Genomic DNA, 16,011 nt, shown 5'->3' with positions numbered 1-16,011 from the left:
AAAAAAAAAAAAAAAAAAAAAAAAGAAAAAAAAAGAAAAAAAAAAAGAGAATGGACTAATATAGGCCACAGTATTTGAGCATAATTAAAATTATAAATTAATAATTTAAAAAGTATCTAAAAGTCTTGACCACTTGGACGTGAAGAATTATGCTGCCAGATAACTTTTGGATTACTAAAAATACAAAATAAAAATACAAAAATACAAAAATACTCTACTAAAAATACAAAAATTAGCAGGCATGGTGGCTGTGCACCTGTAATCCCAGCTCCTTGGGAGGCTGAGGCAAGAGAATCGCTTGAACCTGGGAGGTAGAGGTTTCAGTGAGCCAAGATCACGCCATTGCACTCCAGCCTGGGTGACAGAGCGAGACTCCATCTCAAAACAAAAACAAAAACAAAAGCAAAAAAACAACAACAACCCATAAAACAAGATGGAAAGCTCCTTAAGTCATTTAATAAAGCCAGCACAGCTTTCATAGCTCAATCAGTTACAGGGGATGCAAAGAAAAGGGCATCGTAGACTAATTTCACTTGCACATGCATTCAATAAATGTTTATTGAGCACCTACTAAGAATGTCAGGTACTGTTCTAGGGGCAGGGAATATAGCAGGGAACAAAACAGGTTAAGTCCCTGCTCTCTTGAGATTACTTATTGTGATACTGGCAAAAAGCTCCCTCCGCATCTCTGGAGAGACCAAGGCATGATTAGAGGGTTCCAACTTTCAGCCCCACCCTCCAGCCTCTAGGGAGAGAAGAGGGGCTGAAAGTTGAGTTGATTAACAAATGGGTAGTAATCAGTTATGCTGCAGTAATGAAGTCTTCATAAAAACGAAAGGACAGGGTTCAGAAGAGCTTCTGGATAGCTGAACACATGGAGTTTCCTGGAGGGTGGCACCCCAGAAGGGCATGGGATCTCTGCTTCCCTTCCCACATGCCTTGTGGTATGCATCTCTTCCAGCTGGCTGTTCATCTGTATCCTTTATAATAAATGGGCCAATGTAAGTGTTTCCCTGAGTTCTGTGAGCTGCTCTAGCAAATTAACTGAATCTCAGGAGGAAGTTGTGGAAACCCTGACTTAGAGCTGGTTGGTCAGAAGCACAGGCCACAATCTGTGCTTGCAACCAGCATCTGCAGTGATGTGGGCAGTCTTGTGGGACTGAGCCCTCAGCCTGTGGGATGTGATCTCCAGGTGGATAGTGTCAGAATTAAATTGACTTGGCAGCCACCTAGCTGGTGTCCACTGGAGAGTCATCTGCAGAACTGTTTTGGTGTGTGGGGAAAAACCCATGCATCTGGTGTGGGAAATGTTGAGTGACTCTGTGGGAGTAGAGAGTAGAAAAAACACTTTGGTTATTTATGTATCCTTACACTTACTAATACAGATGCAAACATTCTAAATAAAGTATTAATAAAAATCAAGTTATATAATAAAATAACAACATACTGCTATAGAATAGAGTATTTTAATTATGCCCGAGTCTATATATTTCAGGTATACAGGCTGGTTCCCTATCAAGACATCTATTACCATTAGTAATGAATTATGATAATACTGTAAAGGAAAAACCATATGATCCTGTCAATATACACTGAAGAAATATTTTATAAAATTTAATAGCCATTCCTAATAAAAATTCTAAGCTAATAGGGTGTGATGACTTTTCTATTAAAAAACAAGTCTAAGTAACAATACAAGGAAACTACTTATCTAGGATAAGGACTGTTATCTCTAAACCCAATAGCAAACATTATTCTAAATAGCAAAACTCTGAAATCATTTCACTGAAATCAGAAATTAGAAAAGGATGTCCATGTGCTATTATTATGTTACATTGTCAAAGAAAGGTAAGAAAATAAAATAATTGCCATAAACTTTGAAAAAGAAGAAATAAAACTATTTATGTTTGTCTATGTGACTTCATTATTTGCCTAGAAAACTCAAGGAACTTTAGTAATAAACTATTTGAATTGTAGGTCATTTTGGAAAAGTGGGCAGATGCAAGATAAATATACAAAAAGCACCAACTTCTATGTTAGCAGTAAGTACTTTGAAAGGAAATTAGAAAACTTTTATTTTCTACAGTTTTATAAAAGCTTAAAATATTTAGGAGTGTAATTTTTAAAAATCGTTTGTCATTTTATAGCTCCCCACCGCAGCTGCCCCCACCCTTCCCTTCGATGATGACATTTGCAGGCTTCAGGGCGACCAAGGAACAAAGCTGAGGTCTGGCAGCCCCACTACGTTTGCCAGCCAGAGAGAACAAATTATCACAACAGTTAGCGCCTGTACTTGGGGGATCTGCAAATTGAGAAGGCCCCAGCTCCTCATTGTACGGGGTCTATTTGGCAGTGACCTTGCTCTGGAGATGACATTCCTTCAGCCTGAGGGAATTGATGTTGATGAACCCGTGGCATCAATTGGCTCATAATCACCCTGCACCTTCATGCTCACCAGCTCCTCGTTGTAGAGAGACAGTGGGGACTCCCAGTGGAGGATGTACACCTGGCCCTTGAGGACGGACACCTGCCCTGTCCCTTCCACTGGTTCCTGGGCCTTGGCGTTACAGTGGCAGACAAATTTCATACTCAAGGCTATGCCAGAAACCAGTATACATCAGCTCAGCAAATTTCAAGCCCAGGCTTTGTTTGATTTTGCGCACTTCTCCGTACATGGTGAAGGCCTTGATGTCTAAATGAGTGTGGTAAAGGATGGTGCCTACTGGGGCCTCACCGATACCTCGGGACTTCATTCCATCGAAGCGGTTCTCCACGATGTCAATACGGCCCACGCCGTGCTCGCCCGCAACTTCGTTCAGGTACACGAAGAGCTCCAAGGAGGTCTGGTGGGTGGTGCCATCCTTGACGTTGGTCACCTTCACGGACACCCCTTTTTTGAACTCGATGTCGAGAATGTCAGGAGTGTTGAGGGCTTTGGCCAGGTCCTGGGTCTTCGTCTAGAGACCTGGAGGCGCTTGGTTCTTGGGGTTCTCCAGAATTCCAGCCTGGTAGCTGATGTGCATGAGGTTCTCGTCCATGCTCCACGGGCTCTGGGGAGTGACTGGGATGGGAATCCGATGTTGCTTTGCCTGTTTCATCAGGTGATTGCGGCTCTTGAACCAGTTGTAGAACTCGGGCATCCTCCAGGGAGCAATCACCTTTATCTTGGGGGGGGGGGGCGCCAGCGAGTAGCACGTGAGCTCAAACAAGGCCCTTTCCCGTGGCGCCCTGAGACACATACTCGGCCCCTCCCGCTGGGCGATTTCCACTTGTTTGCCGGCGCTGCCGGGCCTGGTGAGAGAGGTGCCCAGGAGGTAGCCGTTCTCATACAGTGCGCTGGACTGGATGGCCGGCCGGATGAACTCCTCCACAAACTCCCTGCTGGCATCCTCAGTGAACACCTTTTTGGTCCCAAGCTTCAGTGCCTAATTCCTGGCTTCCTGGAAGTCTTCCTTCTGGCCAGTGTTGGACAGGTAGGCAATGACGTCATAGCCTTGTTCCTTTAGGAACCCGAGGATGCAGGAGGTGTCCAGGCCGCCACTGTAGGCCAGAACCGCGGAGCCTTTGCTGGACATAGCGTCTGGGATTGGAGGCGCGAGTTCCCGGCGTCTGGAATGTGTCTTCACGGTGCAGTGAACCACTCGGGCTCGCGGGGCCGTGGCAGGCGACAGAGCAGGGAGGAGTGTAATTTCAAAATACCAAACCACCCACAGAAACCAAGAGAATAGTACCCATAACCCAGCTTCAACAATTGTCAGTGTTCTGCCCTTCTTGTTCCATCCTGCCCCTCCACCTTACCTCCAGGAGTACTTTAAAGCAAATTTCAGAAATCAAATAGTTTCACCTTGACAGTAAAATTAGTAAGATATAAGACCTATTTAAAGTTATAAAAGCTTAGTTACAGTTGTAAATATTATCTGAACAAATGTAAAGACATCTCGTGTTCTTTGATGACTTGGAATCATAAAATCTATTTAAAGATTTTTTAAAAATGTATTTATTTACTTATTTTCAGAGACAGGGTCTTGCTCTGTTTCCCAGGCTGTAGTGTAGTGTCAGGAGCATAGTTCTCACTGCAGCCTCATTCTCCTCGGCTCAAGGGATCCTCCTGCCTTAGTTTTCCAAGTAACAAGGAATACAGGCGCACACCACTATACCCAGCTAATTGTTTTTAAAGACGAGGCCTTACTATGCTGCCCAGGATGGTCTCAAACTGCTGGCCTCAAGAGATCCTCGTGCCTTGGCCTCCTGAAGTGTTAGGTTTAGAGGCATGAGCCACTGTACCCAGGCCTGAATTTTTAAATATAAACCCAAAAGCACAGGCAACAAAAGTAATAATAGAGAAATGGGATTGTATCAAACTAAAAAGCTTCTGCACAGCCAAGGAACCAGTCTACAGAGTTAAGAGACAACCTACAGAATGGGAGAAAATATTTGCAAACCAAACATCTGATAAGGGATTAATATATAAAATAACAAGGAACTGAAACAACTCAATAGTAAGAAAACAAACAATGCAATTAAAAAATGGGCAAAGGATTTGAATAGACATGTGTCAAAAAAAGACAAGTGACCAAGTACAGTCATCTCTTGGGATCTGTGGGGGATTAGTTCCAGAACACCCTGCAGGTACCCAAATCTGCTGATGCTCTCGTCTCTGATATACAATGATACAGTGTTTGCATATAACCTACACACATCCTCCCATATACTTTTATTTTTTATATAAAGATGGGGTTTCACATGTTGGCCAGGCTGGTCTTGAACTCCTCATCCCAAGTGATCCTCCTGTCTTGGCCTCCCAAAATACAGGAATTACAGGTGTGAGCCACCATGCCCAGCCTCCTCATTCAATCTAGAGATTTAAATCATCTCTAGATTACTTATAATACCTAATAAAATGTAAATGCTATATATGAATACTATCCAGCTTCAAGAAAGAAGGAAATCCTGCCATTTGTGACACCCTGGATGGATCCAGAGGATATTATATTATTTGAAATAAGCCAGAGACAGAGAGACAAATACTGCATAATCTCGTTTGTATGTGGATTCTAAAGAAGTTGAACTCGTAGAAGCAGAGAGTGCAATGGTGGTGACCGGGGCTGAGAATTGGGTGTTGGGGAGATGTTGGTCAAAGGATACAAAATTTCAGTTAGGAGGAGTAAGTTCAGGAGATCTATTGTACAGTATGGTGAATACAGTTAATAACAATGCATTGTGTTCTTGAAAATTGCTAAAAGATTAGATTTTAAGTGTTCTTACCTCAAAAAAATGATAGGTATGTGAAGTAATACATACATTAATAAGCTCAATTTAGTTACCCCACAGTGTATACATATTTCAAAACAACATATTGCACACAATAAATATGTATAATTTTTATCAATTAAAAATGTTAGAAAAAGATACATTGGGCCAAGCATGGTGGCTCATGCTAGTAATCCCAGCGTTTTGAGAGGCAGAGGCAAGAGGATCGCTTGAGGCCAGGAGTTCAAGACCAGCCTGGCAACATAGACCCAGTCTCTACAAAAAGTTAAAAAACTAGTTGGGTGTGATGGCACGTGCCCATAGTCCCAGCTTACTCAGGAGGTTGAAGTTGGAGGATCACTTGAACCCAGGAGGTCAAGGCTGCAGTGAGCCATGTTCATACCACTCCACTTTAGCCTGGGCAATAGAGTCAGACCCTGTCTCAAAAAACAAAAACGAAAGTAATTGGTTACCTCAGAGGGGTAGGATTGAAAGGTGTGGGGTATGGATGGGGATGATAAGCTTTTTTTTTTTTTTTTTTTTTAATATATCCTTGTATTGCTTCATTTTTTGCACAATCTTTAATACTTTTATAATACAAAAAAATTTTAAAAATGTGTTTGCTCTATTTCCAATGTCTAGAACACTTTTGGCACATATTTGGCATTCAATAAATGTTGGTTGCATAAATAAACAAATGGATTTTGTTAACATTTGTTGAGTACCTGCAGTGTTGTAGGCATTGGACAGCAGGTACTGCCTTGTATTTATGTGGTCTATAAGCCATTTGAGTTAATTGGATTCTGGTATATCAGGGAGCAAACTACATGCCCTCAAACATAGCAAACGGAGACAAGGTTACAGCTACTCCTCTAGCCAAAGACAGAGCCTACGCCTACTCTCGAGTGCATCGTAAGGATCCTACTGATGCTTATTTCATATCTTTGATATATAGGCACACACCGTCCACACTTCAGGCAATCATTTACACACTGAGGGAGGGTGAGATAAGGGCATGTGGAGTAGAAGTTTTCTGATCTGGACTTTACTGACTGCGCTAGAAAACTCTGATGATATCCTTTCCAGTGTTTCTAAGAACAAGTCTTCCATTTCTAAGCACGATTCTTCCATTTCTAAGCAGCATGTTGTCTGTTTACTTATGATTATTTTTTACTTGTTATCTGTAAATGTTGGGGTGATCAGACCCAACACCAGGTCGTGGGGGCGACGAAGTCCAGTGGAGTCAAATAAATGAGAAAAAGACAGTTTGAGAGAGAAAGTGGGACCAGGGGCCCATCGCAAGTTTGGAGGCTGCCAAGGCCCAGAGCTCTGGGAGCCCATGCTATTTAATGGTGCTCAAACAAAGAAACAGGTGGTGGGGAAGTGGGGGTTGAAAGGAAACAGTGTATCAGGTGAATGAAAAACATATCTCCGCTTGAGATAATGGGAGTGCTAGAAGCAAGGAGCCAGCAAGCCTAGCAGACATGCAGGCCCTGCCTCAGCTTCTCTCCCAACACTCAGCTTTTTCTCCCAACAGTAAGGAAGGTTCTTTTTTATTTACAAATAAATTATAATTTATTTTATTTTCAAAAATTTGCTCAGTTGATGGGGTTGAATTTCTGCAGTGATTGCTGAATTAATTATTAATTAATTATTATTATTATTTGAGACAGAGTCTCACTCTGTCACCCAGGCTGGAGTGCCGTGGTGTGATCTCAGTTCACTGCAACCTCTGCCTCCCCGGTTCAAGCGATTCTCCTGCCTCAGCCCCCCGAGTAGCTGGGATTACAGACGTGTGTCACCACGCCCAGCTAATTTTTGTATTTTTAGTAGAGACGGGGGTTTCACCATGTTGGCCAGGCTGGTCTCGAACTTCTGACCTCAGGTGATCCACCCGCTGTGGCCTCCCAAAGTGCTGGGATTACAAGCGTGAGCCACCATGCCTGGCCCAGCTTCTTATCTGGTCTTTTTGTCTCCCTGCTGTCGCCACCTTCTACCCCCTTCAAATCCACACTCCACAGCTTCTAGGGATTATTTTTTTGAAAAAGCAAATCTAACCATGTATATCAGACACATCTTCCCTACCTGTGTAGATTCTCTCAGCTTTATCAATTTCACAGACCCTTGGATTATTGTTCTACGCAGGCCCCTGCAATTCCACTTCAGTCTGACCAACCATACTCTTGGCTTCTCCCCTACTTCTGGGTAAAGAAGCCAGGGTTAAATCCTTTGGGGCAACTTTGACAAGCAGGAGAAAGGAGTCCCTTCCATGGACTTGTCCAGGGCATGGTTTTCCCACATAGCCTGTCCAGGGACATCTTGTGTGGCCAAGCCGTGTACTTTTTTAGCTTTCGAGTAAAGCTAAACTTGACTTTGCCTCTTTATGGCTTGTCATAAAGGAGTAAGTAGTTGCATTTGTTTTAGATTCTTCCTTCACTTCACTGCTCTGAGGCTTTGCTTCCCAATAAAATTTTAACACCTTAATCCTACCTTTGAGCTCTGTTTTCTAGGGAACTTGAGCTAAGATATGAAATTTTTTTCTGCTTGAAAAGCTTTCCTTGGCTCTTTATTGCTTCCAGAAGTGTTTGTGGGGATGGGGACAGCAGTTTGGACATTAGTAGGATGTCTTTTCTAGTAGGTATGGGTGTGTCTGAGCATATTATTTTATTTAATTACTTTGCTTTTTTCCTTTATATTGCAGTTAAGATATTGTATTATTAAAAATTAGGAGTGCAGATAGGTTATGTGTTCCATGATTTTCACTTTAGGATAGTAAAGGGCAAGCTACAAAATCTTTCAATAGGAAGGGGACATTGGTAGATACAGGGTTTCACCATGTTGGCCAGGCTGGTCTTGAACTCCTGATCTCAGGTGATTCACCCGCCTCGGCCTCCCAAAGTGCTGGGATTACAGGCATGAGCCACCAAGCCCAGCCCTGTCTCTACTAAAAATACAAAAATTAGCTGGGTGTGGTGGCAGGCACCTGTAATCCCAGCTACTTGGGAGGCTGAGGCAGGAGAATCACTTGAATCTGGGAGGCAGAGGTTGCAGTGAGCTGAGATTGCGCCACTGCACTCCAGCCTGGGTGACAAGAGCGAAACTCCGTTTCAAAAAAAAAAAAGACATTGGGTGTGGTGTGACTGAGTGAGACTTCCGATTATCCGATTACAGGGTCTGGTCCAAATTGCTCAATTTGACATACCTGGTCCCCCTGATCTGTTGCCCCCTCTGCAGCCGTGTATCCTACTGCATTCTTCTTCTAGCCCTCAAGGTCCAAGACAGAAGCATCTGCCCTCCGGGTGGCAGGATGAATGAACAGATGAAGGGTGTCAGGGGCTCACACAGATAATCTCTTAAGAAGGTTCTTGGAAATGCCTGCATGGCTCTCTCCTTACATTTCTGTGGGCAGAAAACCCATGTGACTCCACATGGCCTCATGTGACTAAGCTTTATGGAAGGCTGTGAAATATGCGCTTTATTTTGGGCAACTACATGTCCAATTAAAATTTTTATTATTATGGAAGGAGGACAAAATGAAAATTGGAGATGTTGAAAAGTCTCTGCCAATGTTCCTTTGCACAAGAAAAAAAAATTGAGTTCCTCTCCTTTTCTTTTTGACTTGTTACTTATGTTGCAAATATGTTACAGATTTGGATGTTTCCATCTTTTAACTTTCTTTACAGATTTCTCTCATTATACAAAGTTTAACAATTATGCAGCTCAGTGGTCCCCAACCTTTTTGGTACCAGGAACCAGTTTTGTGGAAGACAATTTTTCCATGGACTGGTGGTGGTGGTTGGTGGGGTATGGATGGTTTCAGGATAAAACTATTCCACCTCAGATCATCAGATATTAGATTCTCGTGAGGAGCACACAACCTAGATCCCTCGCACGCCCAGTTCACAACAGGGTTCACACTCTCATGAGAATCTAATGTGGCTGCTGATCTGACATCAGGCAGTAATGCTCCACTGCCTCACCTCTTGCTGTGAGACCCAGTTCCAATAGGCCACAGACCCACAACGCGGGGGTCGGGGACCCCTGTTGTAGCTAAATTAGGCATTCTTTTTTTTTTCTTCATTGTTTCTGGATGTTTACGTTTTGCTTAAATAGGGCTTTCCTGTTCATATGTTCTTACATTTTTTTTTCTGGTAATTTTATACTTTTGTTTTTTGACTTTTGGTCTTTATCATTATCTGGCATTTTTTTTTTTTTTTTGGATGGTATAGTGTGAGGTATCTTTATTTTTTCAATTTTTACCTAATTGCTACAACTTATTTATTAAACTTATTTATTAAACTAGGCTTCATTTCTCATTCATTTGAAATGCCACATTTATGGTAAGTTAAATTCCAAAACATGTGAGTCTGTTATGGACTCCCTGTTCCAGTTTCATTGAGCAATTACTCATACCACAATTTTTATTACTATAATTTTCTAGAAATTTTTTTTTTAAATTTAGGTATGGGATCTCACTATGTTGCCCAGACTTGTCTTGAACTCCTCGGCTCAATCTTCCTGCCTTAGCCTCTGAGTAGCTGGGAGTGAGCCAACACGCCTGCCTTGTAGAAATTTTTTATTCTTCCTTCTTTTCCTTCTCCTCATCCTCCCTACTTCTTTGTCTTTCCTACTTCCATTTAACCTAGCCAAGCTAATACAGTACCCCCATGAAGATGAGGCAAGCAGGTGCACACTTCATTCTCTATCTTCTCAACAATAGCTTCTTACTCATCACCTTTCCTACTCATCACCTTTCCATTTCTTTGGTGCCCAGTATCATGCCTTCTAGGTCTTGCATTGTGTGGAAATTCTGGAATTAATAGGATTGCTACTTGTAGTTCAGACTTTTTTTTTTTTTTTTTTTTTTAACACTTCTTCTTTTTGGACCTGCATTGTGCAAAATCTTCTGTTTTTCTCTATTGCTGGATTTAAAAATTCTCTTTAGGTTCTCTGAAGATGTAAAAACATCACTGACACCAGGATATATGGATTCACCTTTTTATTTCCTCCTTTATTCATCTTCTTTGACTGCCTGATTGATTTCTTCAGGAAGGATGAAGCTCTTCTCTGACGTAGTGAGTGGGTGAATCTCAGAATCATGTGGCACATGAATGAGGTACATGGTGCTCAGTAGTCCCATATGGTCTTGGGAACAATTTGCTGCCCCAAATTCTGTGTGAATTTGTCCTGGATGCAGATAATGAGGAAGTTCATGTGACTTATAATGATGAGAAATAGGAGCATCCCTCCCTATGCTCCACCTCCCAGGGCTCTTTGGACTATTCTACTGTGACCTACCTTGACTTTCTCTATGGTCATGGCCTATCTGAACAGTGTTCTTTTTCTTAAACATTAGCTCAACTAGGCACGGTGGCTCACACCTGTAATCCCAGCATTTTGGGAGGCTGAGGCAGGCGGATCACGAGGTCAGGAGTTCAAGACCAGTCTGGCCAACATAGTGAAACACCGCTTCTACTAAAAATATAAAAATTAGCTGGGCATGGTGGAAGGTGCCTGTAGTTCCAGCTACTTGGGAGGCTGAGGCAGGAGAATTGCTTGAACCCGGGAGTCGGAGGTTGCAGTGAGCCGAGATTGCACCACTGCACTACAGCCTGGGCAACAGAGCAAGACTGTATCTCAAAACAAACACACAAACAAAAAATATTTTATTAGCTCAAATAGTTATTCTTCCAGATGAATGTTCTATGCAACTTGTCAGATTCTATTTTTAAAAATTAGGATTTTCCTTTGATTATTTTTAATTTATCAATTAATGGGAGGGGTATTGCCCATATTAACCATGTTGGATTATCAGAACAGATTTTGATGCCAAGAACTGGGACTCTAGTGGGTTTTGTGTGTGTGTGTGTGTGTGTGTGTGTGTGTGTGTGTGTCTAGAATGGTGGTGGTGGGAGGTAAGCATGGAGGGCTTTCCTTTGTAGCGTCATTTTCATAGCAATTTTAGAGGGAAAAGTAAATTTGCTGGCTCACTCTGCCATCTTGGATTAGAGGCTCTGATAATTTTTATGAGATAAAACAATCTATATTTTATTGATTGATTGATTGATTGATTGATTGAGACGGAGTCTCGCTCTGTCGCCCAGGCTGGAGTGCAGTGACTGGATCTCAGCTCACTGCAAGCTCCACCTCCCGGGTTCCCGCCATTCTCCTGCCTCAGCCTCCGGAGTAGCTGGGACTACAGGCGCCCGCCACCTCGCCCGGCTAGATTTTTTTTGTATTCTTTAGTAGAGACGGGGTTTCACCGTGTTAGCCAGGATGGTCTCGATCTCCTGATCTCGTGATCCGCCCGTCTCGGCCTCCCAAAGTGCTGGGATTACAGGCGTGAGCTACCGCGCCCGGCCAACAATCTATATTTTAAAAGGACTCAAGGCCAAATAAGCCAATGCAGTCTAGTTTACATTAAAATGTTAATACATTATAAAGTCACTGAAGAATATACATGGAAAAGTTGCCATAGTAACAGTCATTTTCACGAAGTGGATTTAGATACTAGATTCTTGAGTGATGGCATGCCTTATTATTTGCTTTAAGGCATCTTTAGTGTTCGCTTTCTTGTCTCCTTGGGGAATAGAAAATGGGAAAGGGACCTGTACCTGATGCAGTTCTGTGGTTGAAAGCCACAGAAGTCAATTTTGGCTTATTTAAGTTGAAAATGTATTGGTAGGATGAAGGGATGGTTCATAGAGTTAAAGGAGATGTGGAAGAGAGGGAATTCAGAGAGGGGCTATGGAGGGATCAGAAATTTGGAGCAACTCTGAGGACCTGGGGACCAGTGATCATGGGACAGCTTCTGATATGGTTAGGCTTTGTGTCCCCACCCAGATCTCATCTTGAATTATAACCCCCCTAATCCCCACGTGTCAAGGGAGAGAGCAGGTGGAGGTAATTGAATCATAGGGGCAGTTTCCCCCATGCTGGTCTCATGATAGTGATTCTCATGAGATCTGATGGTTTTATAAGGGACTCTTCCCACTTCACTTAGCACTTCGCCTTCCTGCTGGTTTGTGAAGAAGGTGCCTTGCTTTCCCTTTGCCTTCCACTGCACCATGATTGTAAGTTTCCTGAGGCCTCCACAACCATGCTGAACTATGAATCAATTAAACTTCTTTCCTTTTTAAATTATCCAATCTTGGGCAGTTCTTTACAGCAGGGTGAAAATGGACTAATACAGCCTCTTTAGGGCAAACATAAGGATGAGTGAGCTCTTACTATTTTCAATTTTGTTTCCCTACATTCAGAGTTCAAATTTCAGGGAGGTTCTTATCTGCCTGGTTTGAAAAAAAATTCTGTGTGTGTACACACACACACCCCCACACCCACACCCACACATACACACTTTCCTTTTTTCTTGTAGAGAAGATTCTTGCAGAGAAATTGTTCTAGTGGCTCACAGCTCTTTCAGACTATAAATAGTAAACCACACATAATAGACTAGTGATGATCATACAAAAAATGCCAGTTTCAAATGGAGAAACACGTTATGTTGGAACAGCTTCATTTCATTTCTGTGTGTGATTTTCTTAAAACTTGTCTTTCTCTTGGACTTCTTGTATCTTTCATGTGTCTATGTGTTCCTGCTGTCTTACCTTCTTTTTCTTCATTTCTGATTTTCATCAGTAAATTTCAATCATGAAGATGCTGTGCTTTATGATGTTCTTTTCCAGAGACTGCCACTGTGGCTCCTTCCCTAGCCCTTCTCTGTCCTAGGCAATGTCCAAAATGCTACATGTTTCTAGGTCTCACTTTTCCCCCTTCTTTCTGTCTTCCTTTTGTGTCTTACTTTTAAGACCAGTTAAATATTGAAATGTGTATAACTGGTTAACAGTATAACTGGTTAACAGTAAGTTAATGTTACCTTTGACAGATTGCATTTTTGTTCCCAATTCTTCAACCCTCCTATGTCCCTGCCTTTTGCCATGGGACTTTTTGGTTCCTCTCAGTAGAGAGAGACTATATTTCCCTGTCCTACTGATGTTGGGATTGGCCATGTGATTTGCTTTGGCCAATGGGATGTCAGCGAACATGATGTTGGCAAAGGCTTAAAATATGCTTGTGGGTTTTGGCTTGCCCTCTTGTGCTTCTGCATTGCCATGAACATTTCTTGGTTTTCTGCTGTTCCCAATAGAAAGTGTGAAATATGGAGCAGAGCTGCCCCAACTGACTCGCACACCCACAGCCTGAGGCTGATCTGTCTCAGCAGACCTGCAGACTTAAGAACAAAAGAATACATGCTTCTTGTTGCATGACCTTCGGTTTCGGAAAAATCTGTTAAGCAGCGCTTTTGTAGCACTGTTTAATGAATACATTACTTTTACCAGTGAATGCATTTTTATTTAAACTGGGGTATTCTGGAGTTCATATTTGTATTCATGTGAATATTTTATAGATTCATTCATGGTAGCAAGAAAATGCTGGGCAGAAGGTGTCTTGTGGGATCTCCTCAGTAGGCACCAGGAGGCAAAAACCTACTAAATACATGTTGGATGCCCACATTAGATGATCAGTGTTTTCATCAGAGAATGGAGTAGTTCCTGAGAAGCCTTCGTAACACAGAATCCTTTCCCAGCAAAGTACAGTTTCACCATAGTTCTGGTATATAGGTTAGAATGTGGCTCTGGTTACTACGAACTTGCCAGGGCTCTGATGGGCTCTTGAAAGTGCTTAATATGGTACCCAGCAGATTTCCAGGTAGAGGTCCTCCAAGGCAGAAACCAGCAACACTTCCCTGGAACTTGCTCTGTCTATGAGATCAACTTTGAGTTTATCCTCTTGTTTTTTCTTTTCTTTTATTTTCTGGTCTATAAAAATCAGTGTTTTAATTTTGAGAGCCTTCTTATTTGTGGCCGCAGGAAGTATATAGAGGAGTGCTCATATGTCATCCGTGTCTTCCAGGAGCTCATGCTCTGAGAAGACACTGTGAACTGTGTTTTAAAATCTTTTAATTTATCGATTTATGGAGACAGGTTCCCACTGTATTGTCCAGGCTGAACCTTGAACTTCTGGGTTCAAGTGATCCTCTTACCTCAGCCTCCCAGGTGCCTGGGACTAGAAACATATACCGCCACACCCAGCTTCTTCTTCTTCCCTTTTTTTTTTTTTTTTTTTTTTTTTGAGATGGAGTCTCGCTGTATTGCCCAGGCTGGAGTGCAGTGGTGCGATCTCGGCTCACTGCAAGCTCTGCCTCCCAGGTTCACGCCATTCTCCTGCCTCAGCCTCCTAAGTAGCTGGGACTGCAGGTGCCTACCACCATGCCTGACTAATTTTTTTGTATTTTTAGTAGAGATGGGGTTTCTCCACGTTAGCCAGGATGGTCTCGATCTCCTGACCTCGTGATCCGCCCGCCTCGGCCTCCCAAAGTGCTGGAATTACAGGCATGAACCACTGTGCCCGGCCTCTTCTTGTTTTTTTTAGCTTACATAAAATAGTTTCTTCTTATAAAATAGCCAAACAATACATAAATAAATGGCATAGTATGTAAAAGTTCTCAGTAATCCTACATCTCAGCGATAACTACTCCTAATTTCTTCAGATTTTTTTCTATGCATTACAAATGTATGCTTTTTAAAAAAAGTTAACAAATGGAATTACACTATAATGTCATTTGCAGCTGACTCTTTTCCTACATGACAATATATTGTAGCCTTCTTTCCTCGTTAGTCAGTACTCTATTGGAAAGGCCATTCTCTTTTAGGTATAATTTTGTTCTGCTTTCTAGGATTATATCATAAGCCAACATAATTTTCTTATTTTATTTTTTTGAGACAAGATCTCACTCTGTTACCCAGGCTGGAGTGCAGAGTAGCTGGGACTACAGGCACATGTCACCATGCCTGGCTAATTTTTGTATTTTTTTGTAGAGATGGGGTTTCACCATGTTGCCCAGGTTGGTCTCGAACTCCTGAGCTCAAGCAATCTGCCGGCCTTGGCCTCCCAAAGTGCTAGGATTACAGGTGAGAGCCACTGCACCCAGTTAATATACTTATTTGCAACTACTGAAACAACAAAACTTGGAAGAAAAATTTTAAAAAAGGATTAGATAACCAAAATTAATGCTAGAAAGTCCAGCTAATAAAAACTCATACTCTTTACTCAGGAATGGATTTAGTCTGAGGCAATTTTGTTTTAAAATTTAAATTTATTTTATTATTTTTTTTAAAGATGAGGTCTCATTCTGTCTCCCAGGCTGGAGTGCACTGGTGAGATTATAGCTTACTGCAGCCTCGAACTCCTGGGCTCAAGTGATCCTCCTGCCTCAGCCTCCCGAGTAGCTGAGACCACAGGAGCATGCTGCCATGCCTGGCTGATTTTTGTGTTTTTGGTAGAGATAGAATTTTGCCATGTTGCCCAGGCTGGTCTTGAACTCCTGGGCTCAAGTGATCCTCCTGCCTCAGCCTTCCAAAGTGCTGGGATTACAGGTGTGAGCCACCATGACTGGCCCGCCTGTTCTTTTTTTTTTTTTTTAAACTTTAGATGCAATTTGTATACCTTAACATAAACCCTTAGTAGAAGCAAGATATTAGAGGGAAAGGAACTGTTAGAAGTCTGCCTGTGGAAGCAGGAAAAAGTGACAGATGCCATCTGACTCCGAGGAAGGATTCAGAAAAAACATTTCAAAAGAGTTTTTTTTTTTTTAAAAAGACAGTAACCCAGGACCTTTTAGTATAGAGGCGGAGGATCAGCAAATCCTTAAGAGTTCCTGAAAGTAGTCCCAATGAGAGGGCTGGTGTTCATGACAGTCAC

General features: G+C 42.2%; 1 pseudogene; it reads right to left on the bottom strand.

Annotated features, from left to right (window-relative positions):
- Window positions 1-2,342: 2,342 nt before the first annotated feature.
- On the bottom strand, window positions 2,343-3,575 carry LOC111527695 (annotated as a pseudogene).
- Between the last annotated feature and the right edge of the window lie 12,436 nt (window positions 3,576-16,011).

This window comes from Piliocolobus tephrosceles, chromosome 14 (genome assembly GCF_002776525.5).
Source record: "Piliocolobus tephrosceles isolate RC106 chromosome 14, ASM277652v3, whole genome shotgun sequence".
In the NCBI taxonomy this organism is placed as follows: domain Eukaryota; kingdom Metazoa; phylum Chordata; class Mammalia; order Primates; family Cercopithecidae; genus Piliocolobus; species Piliocolobus tephrosceles.
The sequence above is the reverse complement of the archived record's forward strand: the minus strand, read 5'-3'. Positions and strand labels throughout refer to the sequence as shown.